Raw genomic sequence first — 14,681 nt, forward strand, 5'->3', positions numbered from 1 at the left:
GGCAAAGAGTTCCAGAGATTCACCACACTTCGGCTAAAGAAATTTCTCCTCATCTCCATTCTAAAAGGACAGCTCTCTAATCTAAGGCTGTATCCTCTGGTCTTAGTCTCTACCACCAGAGTGGTGGGTATAGCATTGTCTATTTACAAATCCTCATTTAATTTACTTGAAATTCCTTTACAAATTTGTGTAAGGAAAATAGAACACTGTGATTTTTAAAGAATATTTTGTTGTTCAATTGCACATGGTTCCCGATGGTAGATATTTACATTAATAGCATTCACAGTTAATTGCTTCAGGATTTATTTTGTATTCATTAGATTATTGAAATCTGTTATGTGAATAGGTAGAATATTTAACAGAAAAGACTTCTACGTCACTTTTAAATTTTTTTAATAAATTACTTAATCTTTATTAATTTATTCCAGCAATCATTTGTGAACAAAGGAAGGAATTATTCACAGCTGCCTTTCACTTTGCCGTACTCAGCGAAGGAGGTTATTCACGGGAAGAATTATCTAACCGCCAGCCACCAGTTGTGGGAGAAGCTGCTGGTAATTACCATTGTTTCCAGTCAGAAGACGGCCAGTTTGACAGAGCAGCTTGCCAATCGATGAATCGCCAGGCTTGGAACCAGCTACTCACCAGCCAAGGTAGACCACGAGAAGCAGTAATATCCTGGCATTTACTTTGTTGGGTAGGCTCCGATACAGTAATCTAGGCTCTACTGAGAATATCTGGTGCATGTGGATCAGAAAAGGGAAGAGTGAGACTCTGCAAAAAGCCAGTCATACTTGGCTCAGACTGTGATTCACTGGGAATGAACCAGCTCAAAGTAGAAAGTCTGGATCAGAACCAGCAATAAATTAATCTCCATAGATGAAGAGTCAGAAGATTCAAAGCCATAATCTCTGATTTCTCTTCCTCTCACCCTTACAGTGACTGATATCTGCAACAATCTGTAGATAAAATAGTAAATAAAGAGATCTTACTAAACAACCAACTGGACTCTTGTTAATGATTAATTTAACCAAGCAAAAGTACCTTACTTAAATCATGTAAACATATAATGAGGAGCAGAATAAGACTTTTCTGCCATAGCTAGAAAAGACGATGCCAGAGGCAACTTCTTCCAGTTTGTTTGCAAAACAGCTTATTCTTTTTTACTCGTGTCTCTTACTTTTCTCAAGGTGGCTGAGGTCCTGTCAGAGTCTGTGATCTACAGCTGCAGTTCAAACTACGGTTCTCCACGGGTGGCGGGATCTCATTCTCAGACTCGCCATGCAGCCTGGCATTTTGATATCTCCAGGTGCAGCCTGGAAGACGTATGCCTTCAGGGTGCAGCCCTGTCGACAACCCGGTCCTCGTCGACGTCATCGACTGAAGTCACGGGAGACTAAGAGGTGGTCACGTGAGGCAAAGGAATGATTACAGGATTGCTTTGAGTCAGTGGACTGGGCCTATTCAAGCATTCATCTAGAGATCTCTTTGAATACACCATGGTTGTAGCAGACTTTATTGAAACAGCTGTGGCCGAGTGTGTCCCCACTAAGTCATTCAGAGTCTTGCCCAGTCAGAAGCCCTGGATGAACCATGAGATCCTACATTTGCTGAGGGTCAGGGCGGAGGCATTCAAGTCTGGAAACCAAGTAAGATACAAGAGACGTTGGTATGATCTCTGGAAAGCCATCTCACTGGCAAAGTGGAAATTCTGGACCAAACTGGAATATATGAGGGATGCTTGGTTGCTGTTGCAGGGTCTGAATGCTATAACCTTCTACAACGTCCAGTCAAGCAACATAGGGGGAAACACGGCTTTGCTTCCAGAGGAGCTCAATGAGATCATCAGAACATGGAGGAACCATCACAAACCCTCACATCTCCCGATGATCCTTTGATCTCAGTACCTGAAGAAGTGAAAGGTCAGAGTAGGGAATAGAGAAAGGGCGGGGGGGGAAGGGGGGAATTGTTCACCGGAAAGAGAAATCAATATTCATGCCCTCAGGTTGGATGGTACCCAGATGGAATATAAAATGCTGCTCTTCCACCCTGTAGGTGGCCTTATCTTGGCACAAGAGGAAGCCATGAACTGACATGTCAGAATGGGAATAGGAATCGGAATTACTACACGTGGCCACCAGGAAGCTGCACTCGTGGCGGATAGTGTTGACAGGTATCACCAATGTAGAGGAGGCCGCATTGTGAGCACTGGACACAACGGATGACCCCAGCAGATTCACAGGTGAGGTGTTGTCTCACCTGGAAGGACAGTTTGGGGCACTGAATGGAGGCGAGGGTGGAGGTGAATGACCAGGTGGAGCACTGAGGCCACTTGCAGGGATAAGTGCCAGGAGGGAGATTAGTCAGGAGGGGCGAATGTACTAGGAATCACGGAAGGAGCAATCCTTGCGGAGAGTGGATGGTGGGGGGGAGGGAGGGAAGGATATGTTTAGTGGTAGGATCGCTTTGGAGATGGTGGAAGGTGCAGAGGATAATGAGTCAGATGCAGAGGCTGATGGGGTGGTAAGTAAGGTCAAAAGGAGATGACGGCTCAGTATTTAATACCCCATCATCCCTTCAAAACGAATCAATAAGTTCCAACATCTTGGTGTCAATACCTCCTTGTGCAATTGGATCCTGGATTTCCTCACTTGTAGACTCGAGTCAATTCAGATTGGCAATAAAATCTCCTCCACGATCTCCATCAGCACAGGTGCACCACTCGGCTGTGCGCTTAGCCCCCCTGCTCTGTTCACTTGACACTTGTGTCTGTGTGGCTAAGCACAGCTCCAATGGTATCTTCAGGTTTGCTGAAGACGTCACTGTTGTAGCCTGAATCAGAGGTGGTGATGAATCAGCGTGCAGCAGGGAGACACTTAATGTCAGCAGGACCAAGGGAATGATTGGAGACTTCAGGAGAAGAAAGTCAGATGTCTATGAGCCAGTTGTCATCGGAGGATCGGTGGTGGAGAGGGTTAGTAACTTGAAATTCCTGGATGTTAGTATTCAGAGGACCTGTCCTGGACCTGACATATAAGTGCAATTGTGAAGAAAGCCCAGTAGCATCTCTACTTCATTAGGAGTCTGCAGATATTTGGCATAACATCTAAAATTTCGATAAACTTCTATAGATGTGCAGTGGAGAGTGTATTGACAGGCTACATCACAGCCTGGTATGGAAACACCAATGCTCTTGAATGGAAAATCCTACAAGAATGTAATGGATTCAGCCCAGTCTATCATGGGTAAAGCCCACCCAGCCATTGACCAAATCTACATGAAACACTGTCATAGGAAAGCAGCTTCCATTATTAGAAACCCTCTTTGGAGATTAGAGATGATATTTTCTCGCTGCTGCCGTCAGGTAGAAGGTACAAGAGCCTCAGGACTTGCACTACCAGGTTTCAAGAACAGTCCCTACCCTACAACCATCAGTCTTTTGAATAAAGAGGTTAACTACACTCACTTGCCCATCCATTGAGATGTTCCCACAACAAATGATCTATTTTAAGGACCCTTTGTCTTGTTATTCCATGTTCTTGTTGTTTATTACAACTTATTTATACTTCAATTTGGACAGTTTGTTGTCTTCTGCACTCTATTTGATCTTTCATTAATCCTGTTATAGTTACTATTCTATAGATTTGCTGAGTATGCCCACAGGAAAATGAATCTCAGGGTTGTATATGGTGACATATATGTACTTTGATAATAAATTTACACAATTTATTGGCCTGGTTACACAACAATGTTATTAATAAAAATGCTGGAGATGGGAGCTAAGGTTTATGGTTCTTTACTGGCAGAAACCAAACTCAGGACACACGTACAGATCAATATGCACCTTATAGCGCATGCAATGACATGTCCCTACAACATAAAGTAGTCCCTTATTATACTGTAGGCCATACAGTACAAGAACAATGCACATGCATGGGGGTCATTGCTCTAAAAGAAATAGTTCCATACATTACACTTGCTCCCCCTTTAGATTAAAGTGAAATAGAACTGTGTATATACAAAACATTGCATTTCCCTTTCATAAACCCATATTCCAAATAAACATACTTTCACAATAACAGTCTATAACTAACTTCACAGTTGTAAAGGTTCAGCCTTTTCGGTGGCACTCTGTTTCTTCCAGGATAGCACCTCTGGGTCTGCGGAATGGCATCAGGTTTGGTAGGTGTCTTATCAATGATAATGTTCTCAGTTTCTGGTGTCACATTCCTGTCAGTGACATCATCACTAAGAGGTAAGTCTGGTGACTCTAATGTGTTCAGCTTGTTGGGTGCAGTCAACTCAGGTGTGTTCTTCGGTTGAGCATCCAGTGTCTCGTCTACATGACGTCTCCATGTCTGATCTCCAACATCGACTGTGTTCATCAGTGGTCCAGTTCTTGTAGCTCCTACTGGGTGTCCATTTCCCTTCTCCATAATCACACGCTAGGGCTTCCTGTCCAATCTCAACGTTCCTTGTTGCTTCATTTGGCAACTGGCTGAACTGTTTATTCTGCACTTCTCTCTGTAGATCTGGTTTCAGGAGGTCTATGTGAGATCTCAGATTCCTGTTCATGAACATCACTGCAGGTGTTTGATTTGTTGTCGCTTGAATGGAATTCTGATACACAAAGGTGAGTTGTCCACCTTGTGCCATAGAGAAAGTCCTCCTTGTCCATCACTTTAATCGACTTCTTGAAGATGTAATAAACTTTTCAGCTAACCCATTAGTTGCTGGGTGGTGAGGAGCTGACTTGAAATGTTTACTGTTATTTTTCTTCATGAACAGTCAGAATTCTTCTGATGTGTATTGTGGTCGGTTGTCACTCACAATTTGTTTGTTCAGGTAAGCCGCTTCCAGCAAAAATAGTCCTCAGAGTGAAGACAGTCTTTGCTGAGGTGGTTGACTTCGTTGGTATAACCTCCAGGCACTCCAAATGAGCATCCACAGCAATCAGGAACATGGAGTCCATGAATGCCCCAGCAAAGTCAATATGTACTCTTTGTCATGGTGATGATGGACACTCCCACAGGCGTAACAGTGCCTGTGGGGTTGCATTTTGAACTTTTTGGCATCCCAAATAGCTTTTCGCCAAGTCTTCAATCTGTTTATCTATTCCTGGCCACTGTATGTAACGCCGGGAGAGACTCTTCATCTGGAACATGCCCAGGTCTCCTTCATGCAGATTTTCTAACACTCTGGTGTGCAGTTTAGAGGGAATCACAACACAAGATCCACTCAGCAACATTCTTTGACATACCGACAATTGGTCTCATCTTGCTGAGAACTCTGGAAATATAGAATTATCATGAGTTGACCATCCTTGCATGGTGATTTCATAGTCATTTGACAATTTCCAATCATTCCTTGTTTCCCTTAATATTTCGGAATTTGTTACCAGTAACTGGTCCACCAATGCGGTGTGGACCACTTCTGCTGGGTCACAGTATGAAGACTTGTCTTCTTCAGTTTCCAGTAGTGGAAGACGTGACAAGCCATCAGTGTTGCAATGTTGTTTGGTACCCTTGAACTCTAAGTCATGAGAGCTGGCTCCTAGAATTAGTGCCCAACGTTATAACCATCACTGATATTCCCTTCCTGGGATTGAAAATGGAAACAAGGGGCTGGTAATCTGTCACTAGTGTAAACGTTTGTCTGTAGAGGTAGTGGTGGAACTTCTTTGTTCCCCATACTAGACTAAGGGCCTCTCGGTTGATATATGCGTATCTTCTGAACTTGTCGGTGATCTTGAAGCAAATGCAATCGAGCGTTCAGATCCATCTTTCATAATGTGAGACAAAATGGCTGAAATGCCATAAGGGGATGCATCGAATGGCAGTCTGATGGGCAAGGATGGGAAATAATGGGTGAGATGTTCATCAGATGTTATTAGTCTGTTTGTTCCCTTGAATGCTCTTTCACATCTTTCTGATGATTCCCATTGTAGCACTGTAGCAATGTTTGGGAGAAACCAGTGTTAGTAAGTTACAAGGCCCAAGTATGATCTGAGTTGTGACACATTTTCTGGTTTGGGTGCCTGTAGCAATGCTTCATTCTTCTCTTGAGACTTATGTAGCCATGTTTGTCAATGACCTGTCCACAATATGAGGTTTTATTCTTGAAAAACTCAAATTTCTCTCTCTTTGCACATAGACTATACTCACCCAAGCACTTTACCAAGGTTCTGGAGATGCTCATTATCATTCTTGCCAGTCACGATGATGTCATCAAGGTAACATTGTGTTCCTGGGATATCCTGGAGCACTTGGACCATTGCTCTTTGCTAATTTGCTGGAGCTGAGGCGATACCAAGGATGAGGTGATTATACTGGAACAGTCCCTTGTGAGGGTTGTGTTACGAACCCCATAACTGGGTCACTTACCAGCAAAGATGGAGACGTCTGTTGAAGTCTGATGATACTATTTTTAACAGTATTTATTAGTAAAAATACACAAAAATAATATCAATGCAAATATACAGATAATATATGTCGTCAATACTAAATCTAAAAGTGCGGGTATAATAATAATCAATAAGAAATAAGCTCTATCGTTGTCTAGGGGATAATGTATTGTCCGATGGAAATATAAAGTTCACTCAGTTCATGCAGGCTGCAGCCGTTGGGGACCGCTGTGTTGCAATTGTTGGAGAGAGAGAGAGAGATAGGATGGGAACAGTTACCGCTACGGGTTTTTTTTCCAACCTTCCTTTATAGATAGATAGATAGATAGATACTTTATTCATCCCCATGGGGAAATTCAACTTTTTTTCCAATGTCCCATACACTTGTTGTAGCAAAACTACTTACATACAATACTTAACTCAGTAAAAAAATATGATATGCATCTAAATCACTATCTCAAAAAGCATTAATAATAGCTTTTAAAAAGTTCTTAAGTCCTGGCGGTAGAATTGTAAAGCCTAATGGCATTGGGGAGTATTGACCTCTTCATCCTGTCTGAGGAGCATTGCATCGATAGTAACCTGTCGCTGAAACTGCTTCTCTGTCTCTGGATGGTGCTATGTAAAGGATGTTCAGAGTTATCCATAATTGACCGTAGCCTACTCAGCGCCCTTCGCTCAGCTACCGATGTTAAACTCTCCAGTACTTTGCCCACGACAGAGCCCGCCTTCCTTACCAGCTTATTAAGACGTGAGGCGTCCCTCTTCTTAATGCTTCCTCCCCAACACGCCACCACAAAGAAGAGGGCGCTCTCCACAACTGACCTATAGAACATCTTCAGCATCTCACTACAGACATTGAATGACGCCAACCTTCTTAGGAAGTACAGTCGACTCTGTGCCTTCCTGCACAAGGCATCTGTGTTGGCAGTCCAGTCTAGCTTCTCGTCTAACTGTACTCCCAGATACTTGTAGGTCTTAACCTGCTCCACACATTCTCCATTAATGATCACTGGCTCCATATGAGGCCTAGATCTCCTAAAGTCCACCACCATCTCCTTGGTCTTGGTGATATTGAGACGCAGGTAGTTTGAGTTGCACCATCTCACAAAGTCCTGTATCAGTTTCCTATACTCCTCCTCCTGTCCATTCCTGACACACCCCACTATGGCTGTGTCATCAGCGAACTTCTGCATTATGATTTCGATCCATCGGAGTCTCGTTGCCGTGGCCGTTCAATTGTGACCTCTCCTTTAGCTAAACCGTTCTTCCGTGGTGAGCCCGCCACCCCAGGCAAGGGAGGACGCACACGAGCCCCCACCGGCTTTCGCTTTTTAACGCTGTCACGGGATCTCTAGCATTTCTCCTGGTGTGTCTAAAGGGGTTGTTCCCTAGACCCCTCTTTTATCCTTACTCACGGGGTCTCAGATGTCAATCAGGTTGGGATGATGCAATCCCTCAACCAGACCACTCTGGTTGTCCCCTGAGGGTTTCCAATGAATAGTATAGTACTCAATACACAATTCTGTCTCCAAGAGACAATGGCCATTATCAGTGGTTCCGTTCCGCTGAGGCCAGGACACATTCCAAACCCTGTGTATTCTGAGTGTCTCTCTCTCATTTCCTGGGTCCCAGACCCGAATTAATAGCGATCTTGCGATTCTCAAAAAGGAGGGGGCGACTTTGTACCCTTCGGCCCCTCAGAGTTGCTTCACATTCGTAACAGTTGGTTGTGAGGAACTTTCTGCTTGACACCCCAATCTGCATTTTCAGATAGGCTTGTGGCAAGTCAATCTTTGAAAACCTCTCCCTGCCTTGCAAAAATGCAAAACTGTCATCTATTGGTGACAGGGGATACTGCACAGTACATAGGTGGATGGTCACCTTGAAGTCCCCACATACGCGAACAGCTCCAACCTTCCCTTGATCACTGGGACAATGGGCATGGCTCAATCGCTCCACTCAACCTTGGAGAGAATTCCAGACACCTCCAAGCTCTGCAGTTCAGCATCCACTTTCGGACATAATGCATAAGACACCGGACGCATTTATGGAATCTTGGCATTGCTGTTTTATCCAGTTTAGTTCTGGCCTTCATGCCTTTGAGTTTGCCAATACCCTTCTCAGACACCTTCTCATTAGCATTAAGCAGCTGTGACACTCTCTGGTTGGTGCTACCATTTGAGTTGCTGTTTCCTGTTGATGTCACATTGAGAGCTTTGACTGAGTGCCAGTCTAATTGGATTTTTCTCAACCATTCACATCCAAAAAGTGCTGGCTCTCCACTTTTCAATACATAAAGCTCTAACTGCTGTGTTTGGCCTCTAAACGTCATCTTCACTTTCAGTTTGCCTTTGAGAGACACTTTTTCACCTGTGTAGGTCTTTAGCATCACTGAGGTCTTTTCTAATGGTAGCCTAGAAAACAGACTGTTGTAGTCAGCCTCTGGAATTCTGGAGAAAGCTGAACCTGTATCCAGCTCCATTTTCAGTTTTATACTAGACACATCTACTGTGATCCAGATGATTCTGCGATCCGCTTCGGTTATCCTCTGCAGTTCTAGGCATGACAGTTCACCTTTGTCAGACTCTATGTTGTCTAATTCTGCTTTACATTCAGTAACTTTATGCATTTGATTTGTTTTGTGTTTGAGACGTTTCACTCGGTTGTGCTTTTAGTCTGCCTTGCACACACACTTTATGTGACATGTTGTCATGTTACAATACAGTTCAATTCTCTCAATGTACAACTCCCAGCCTTCAATAGCGCTATCAAATTTGTCAGCTTTCCCAGCTGAAGTCATTGCCACGTTATTTTCACTTTAACTTTAGCAAGCCTTTCACTGTGTACAGTGCAGGCAGTTACCCACACTTCTGTTGGCATCCATGATGGCTTTCTCGTGCTGCTTAGCTCTCGCTCGTAACTGTACGTGCAGTTTGTGATATTTTCTGAGGTTCAGGTTCATACTCGTTGCTAATTTTTTAGACTCCTCATCTTTTTCTTACTCCAGTCCTGTTGAAGAGTCTCAGCCCAAAACATTGACCGTACTTTTTTCCCTAGATGCTGCCTGACCTGCTGAGTCCCTCCAGCATTCTATGAGTGTTGCTTTGGATTTCCAGATTCTGCAGACTTTCTCTTGTTTGCGATTGCACGTTGTCGATTCCTGTAGCACCCCTGCTGTTACTAACTGCCAATCCAAAAGCAAGCCATTACAGTACACCATCTCTCTTTTAGTTAATCAATCTGCTGTCCTAATTTAGTCACATTTACTCAGATGTTCATGAGGAGAATTGCTTAGTAGCCTGGGTATGCCTTTAGTGTGCCTGAATCTGATGCCTGGGTTTTATTCTGCTTTAAGAAAAAATCTTGGCACAGTGGAGGAGTTTTCTCAGTTATTTCAGAGGGCAGGTAAACGTTAACACACTGTTGTAAACCCAGACTCACAAAAAGGCTAGACTGGATAAGGATGGCACATTCTTTTCTGCAAAGGTGCATGACTGAATCAGCTATACTTTCAATACATTGCTAATGTTTCATGAAAACATGTTTTGTTTCATTCATTTAATTAAGTCAACTTCAATTCCCCAGCTCCTTTGTGGGATTTAAACTCAAAGCTCCAAATCATTTTTTCAGGCTGCTGAATTACCAGACCAGTAACATAACCACTTAGCTACTGTTCCCACAAAATCGAAACATAAATTAGCTGAGGATAATAATGCAGAAGAGTATACGATAATAAAAGGTATGAATGGAATTGTCTCTCAGATACGTTTTCTCAAGTTGGAAATGGCTAATACAAGGGGCATCATTTTAAGATGGTTGGAGGAAGGTATGAGTGGATGTCAGAGGTAGGTTTTTACACAACGGTGAGTGCAGAAAACACGCTGCCAGTAGTGGTGATAGAGACAGATACATTCCGGACATTTAAGAGACTCTTAGAAAGGCACAATGCAGAGCTGTGCAGGATGTAAGGGTTTAAATTGATCTCAGAGTAGGTTAAAAGGCTGGCATAACATCATGGGCCAAACGGCCTGTACTCTGCTGTACTGTTCTATGTTCTATGCCCCCTTTAAATGATTTTCTTTATACATCTGTGAATTATTTCTGTTCTATCATTTATCTCCCCATGACCTCTCACGCCCCATTAAACAGCTTGCACTAAATGTTGGACTATCTGCACTGTAAAATTAGCAAAACAGTAAGAATTGGGCAGAAACTTAACATGGTGCCATCACAATTCACTACGGATATTTAAAGGCTTAGGAGAGAGGAAGTTTACGATTCTCAATACTTCAGAAGTTATCTGAACCTTGGATAGGGGGAAGCTCACTGACAAGCGGGAGTACTCTGTCATCAGCAGCTTGGCCCAAAGCTCTCGAATTCCCTCCCTCGCACTTTAATCGCTCCCAGCCTTCTCAAAGCTTTCCTTAAGCAGACGCCTGTTTTCAGTCACATATCCTTTTACCTCTTTATTTGAAGCCAACAAGTCGTGCTTTATATGTCCCAGTGAAGATGTGGTATCCTAACTCACTCTACCACACACTACTTTTAATTACTGTAACATTTCTTCATTTTTTTTTCCAGTTTAGAAGTTCTAGTGGCATTTTCTTTTTACACAATAGAACTTTAAGCCACAAACTCTATCTCTGCAATTGGCTGCACACCGGGTGGGCCGGCAGCACGCTTCAAGATTTCCTTCTGCATCCGCCCTTTGTAAAGGGCAGATACACATGGAACCTACTGGGAATGTGCCGTGATGACAACCCGTGCACTAGCTGTCATTTGCACACAAGTGTGGACTTCACATGAAGCCATGCACTCCTTGAGTGGATGCTTGAAGCCTCCCTCGATGTTACTCTCAGGCTTCTGTTCCACAGGATCATTCACCATCAGCAACACTGCTGTAAAAAAGTTGGCTGACATTGGATAATTCTCACACTCAGCGCACATGGAAGCTGAACACAAGAGTTTCAGTTAACTTTTTAAAATTATACTCAGAGTGCAAAACAGATTTCAGAAACTAGGAACTGACATATTTATGAAATATAACATGCAATCTTCCAAAAGATAATTAATTTTAAAGGGAAACTCATTTCAAATGGGAGGATCTGAGAGCGTTGCATAGCAGTGATCTCATGTTAAACTCTTCCTCTCAAATTTATTCTATTGATTTTCATGGAACTGAAATTTGAATGAAAAATGTGCACAGCTGTCATCTATAGCTTGCTATAGCTAGTAACATGGGTTGAACTACATATTTTGAAGCGTTTGGAACTGAACTGGGGTAGAATCAGAATCAAGCATAATATCATTGACATACATCATGAAATTTGTTATCTTGCAGCAGCAGGACAGTGTTTTTCATCCGTCTGTCTTGAAGGATAATGAGTGACGATCCTCAACATCGCAAGACTGGGTGGAAGGTATGGAGATCCTGAGATGCCCAGTCATCAAGATCCCCCTCCCAGCCTTACCAGTGTAGTCCAGAGGAAAGCTTATGAGGCAATACATTTGGCACCGTCTTGGCTACAGGAGCTGCCAAAAGGATGTTCAATGACGTCCAGCCGCCTGAGGGGCTCCACTCCACATCTGCTGTCTGGGTTTACTCCCGTAGCAATCGTCTCTCCTGAGGCCACCCACAAGGTGGTGGGACTGTTTACCCATAGCTGGGCATTTGGTTCATGAGCACCAGGGTGTGTCCTGTGGGCTTGCATGCTACATGTGCAGGGGCCAGACCCCCTTCCCGTCCTCTGTAGTTCCGTTTCCGTATGTTGCATGCGAGGAGGCACTACATGAGGCTTGCTGCTGGAGAGGCTATATACTGGCAGGGAGAGACTTACACATTCAGCTCTCCTTTTCATAAGACTGCTAGCCTGTGGTGGAAGTTGAAAGTGAGAGCGACAAGCACTACCCACTACACTACCGCACTAATGCATCACAACAACCATTTTGACATAGTACATTAAAAAAGACTATAAATTACAATAAGAAATACATAATAAATTCTTTCAATTAGAGAGTAGTGCATAAAGAGCAAAAATACTGAGGTAATGTTCATGGGTTCATTGTCATCTCAAAATCTGTTGGCAGTGGGGAAGAAGCCATTCCTGAAATGTTGAGTGTGTGTCTTCAGGCTCCTGTACCTCCTCCCTGATGATAGCATTGTGAAGAGGACATGTCAAAGTTCAAAAGTTCAAGTATATTTATTATTAAAGTACCGTAGATTCCGGACTACAGAGCGCACCTGATTAAAAGCTGCTGGCTCTAATTTTAGAAATAAAATCAATTTTTTAATTGTAAAGGCCGCACCGGATTTTAGGCCGCACCGGATTTTCGGCCGCAGGTGTCCCACGTTGTAATATGAGATATTTACACAGAAAGATATTACACGTGAGGATTTTTTTAACTTTTAATTAAATCCATATGGTAACAAAAACAAATACATATTGCAAATGCTTTTTTTCGAACCGTGCCCGTAACGCGGCTACTTTTAAATATACGTTGCGTATACTTCTTTACTGAACAACATTCCAATATCTCCTGACGACTGGTAAAAAATATATATACTGCAGCCTACCAGGAAAAGTTATTGATCACCTTTAACTTAAAAGCAGCGTTCGCTCAGATCCAAAGCCGCTCGCGTAATGCGCTCCCTCCCTCCGTCCCGTTTCATCGCAAACCGGCATTTTCCCACAAGACACCGCGAAACCGGGTGTGACGTCATAGCATCCCGCGATGTAGTACAGAAAACAAATATAGTTAAAACTCTTCTAACTTTAACTAGAAAATGAATTACTAAGCGAAAATATTATAAACTAAGTAACTGCCATAAGGCAGCACAATGCTTCGAGTGTTTTCCATGTTGATGAGGGTGAGTACAAATGACTGATTTACAATAATTTAATTGTGAAAGTGCGCTTGATTTATCGTACAATTTCATTGGACCTCTGTGAACTACTCATCAATTTTATTGGTCTACTGTTATGAGGCAAAATGTTTACGAGGCGGCATGAAAAAAAATCATGTATTAGCCGCTCCGGATTAAAGGCCGCAAAGTTCAAAGCTGTTCAAAATGTGGGAAAAAAGTAGCGGCTTAAAATCCGGAATCTACGGTATGTATAAATTATACAATCTTGAGATTTGTCTGCTTACAGGCAGCCACAAAACAAGAAACCCAAAAATTTTTAAATTGCCAATCTTTAAAAGAAGACCAACACCCAATGTGCAAAGAGAAAAATAATCAAATCCAAGCATGCAAACAATAAAGCCAGCATCAGCATTCAGAATGAAATTGAGTCCATAGACCCAAAGCCCAGAGCAGCCGGGACATGACACAGCCCCAGCCTGAGGAGAGCGGATTAAAACAATATGGAGCAGAGCCAGGCCCAACCCTCACCTCCAGTCCCAACATCCTACCTTTTCAGTCTATCTGGCCCAGCACTTAAATTGCCCAAGCACTGGGTTGTCCCCTGCACTAAGACCCAGACCCCACCACAGTGATTCGATCCAGACTGGCCCATACTCGAAGATGGCAAATCAGCCCGGCACTGGTTTAGGTGGACAGGCTCTGAAACAATTCAGCTCTGCTCTCTCCAACTACGTCTCCGACTTCAACTCAAACCTCACTCTGACTCCGTCTCACACCCTTGCGCCTCGACCCTCAGATCAGCCTCGCCTTTGATCGCCTCTTCATTGTTTGCGTTGATCAAGAGGATGAGCCATGTGAGAATAGGACCAATCAGGTGGGACAGTGGAAACGTGTGCATGGAGTCAGAAGAAGTAGCGGAAGTACTTAATCTGCCAACACAGATGCCTTGTGCAGGAAGGCACAGAGTCGACTGTACTTCCTTAGAAGGTTGGCGTCATTCAATGTCTGTAGTGAGATGCTGAAGATGTTCTATAGGTCAGTTGTGGAGAGCGCCCTCTTCTTTGTGGTGGCGTGTTGGGGAGGAAGCATTAAGAAGAGGGACGCCTCACGTCTTAATAAGCTGGTAAGGAAGGCGGGCTCTGTCGTGGGCAAAGTACTGGAGAGTTTAACATCGGTAGCTGAGCGAAGGGCGCTGAGTAGGCTACGGTCAATTATGGAAAACTCTGAACATCCTCTACATAGCACCATCCAGAGACAGAGAAGCAGTTTCAGCGACAGGTTACTATCGATGCAATGCTCCTCAGACAGTTATTAATGCTTTTTGAGATAGTGATTTAGATGCATATCATATTTTTTACTGAGTTAAGTATTGTATGTAATTAGTTTTGCTACAACAAGTGTATGGGACAT

The 14,681-nt window shown here is 43.3% G+C and overlaps 1 long non-coding RNA gene across 1 annotated transcript; it reads left to right on the top strand.

Moving 5' to 3' along the window:
* Positions 1-492: 492 nt before the first annotated feature.
* Positions 493-12,569, top strand: LOC140726922 (uncharacterized). Its single transcript, XR_012098757.1, has 3 exons — positions 493-653; positions 2,056-2,242; positions 11,748-12,569. It is a non-coding gene; the product is annotated as an uncharacterized lncRNA (long non-coding RNA).
* Positions 12,570-14,681: the final 2,112 nt, after the last annotated feature.

This window comes from Hemitrygon akajei, chromosome 4, assembly GCF_048418815.1.
Source record: "Hemitrygon akajei chromosome 4, sHemAka1.3, whole genome shotgun sequence".
Lineage (NCBI taxonomy): Eukaryota > Metazoa > Chordata > Chondrichthyes > Myliobatiformes > Dasyatidae > Hemitrygon > Hemitrygon akajei.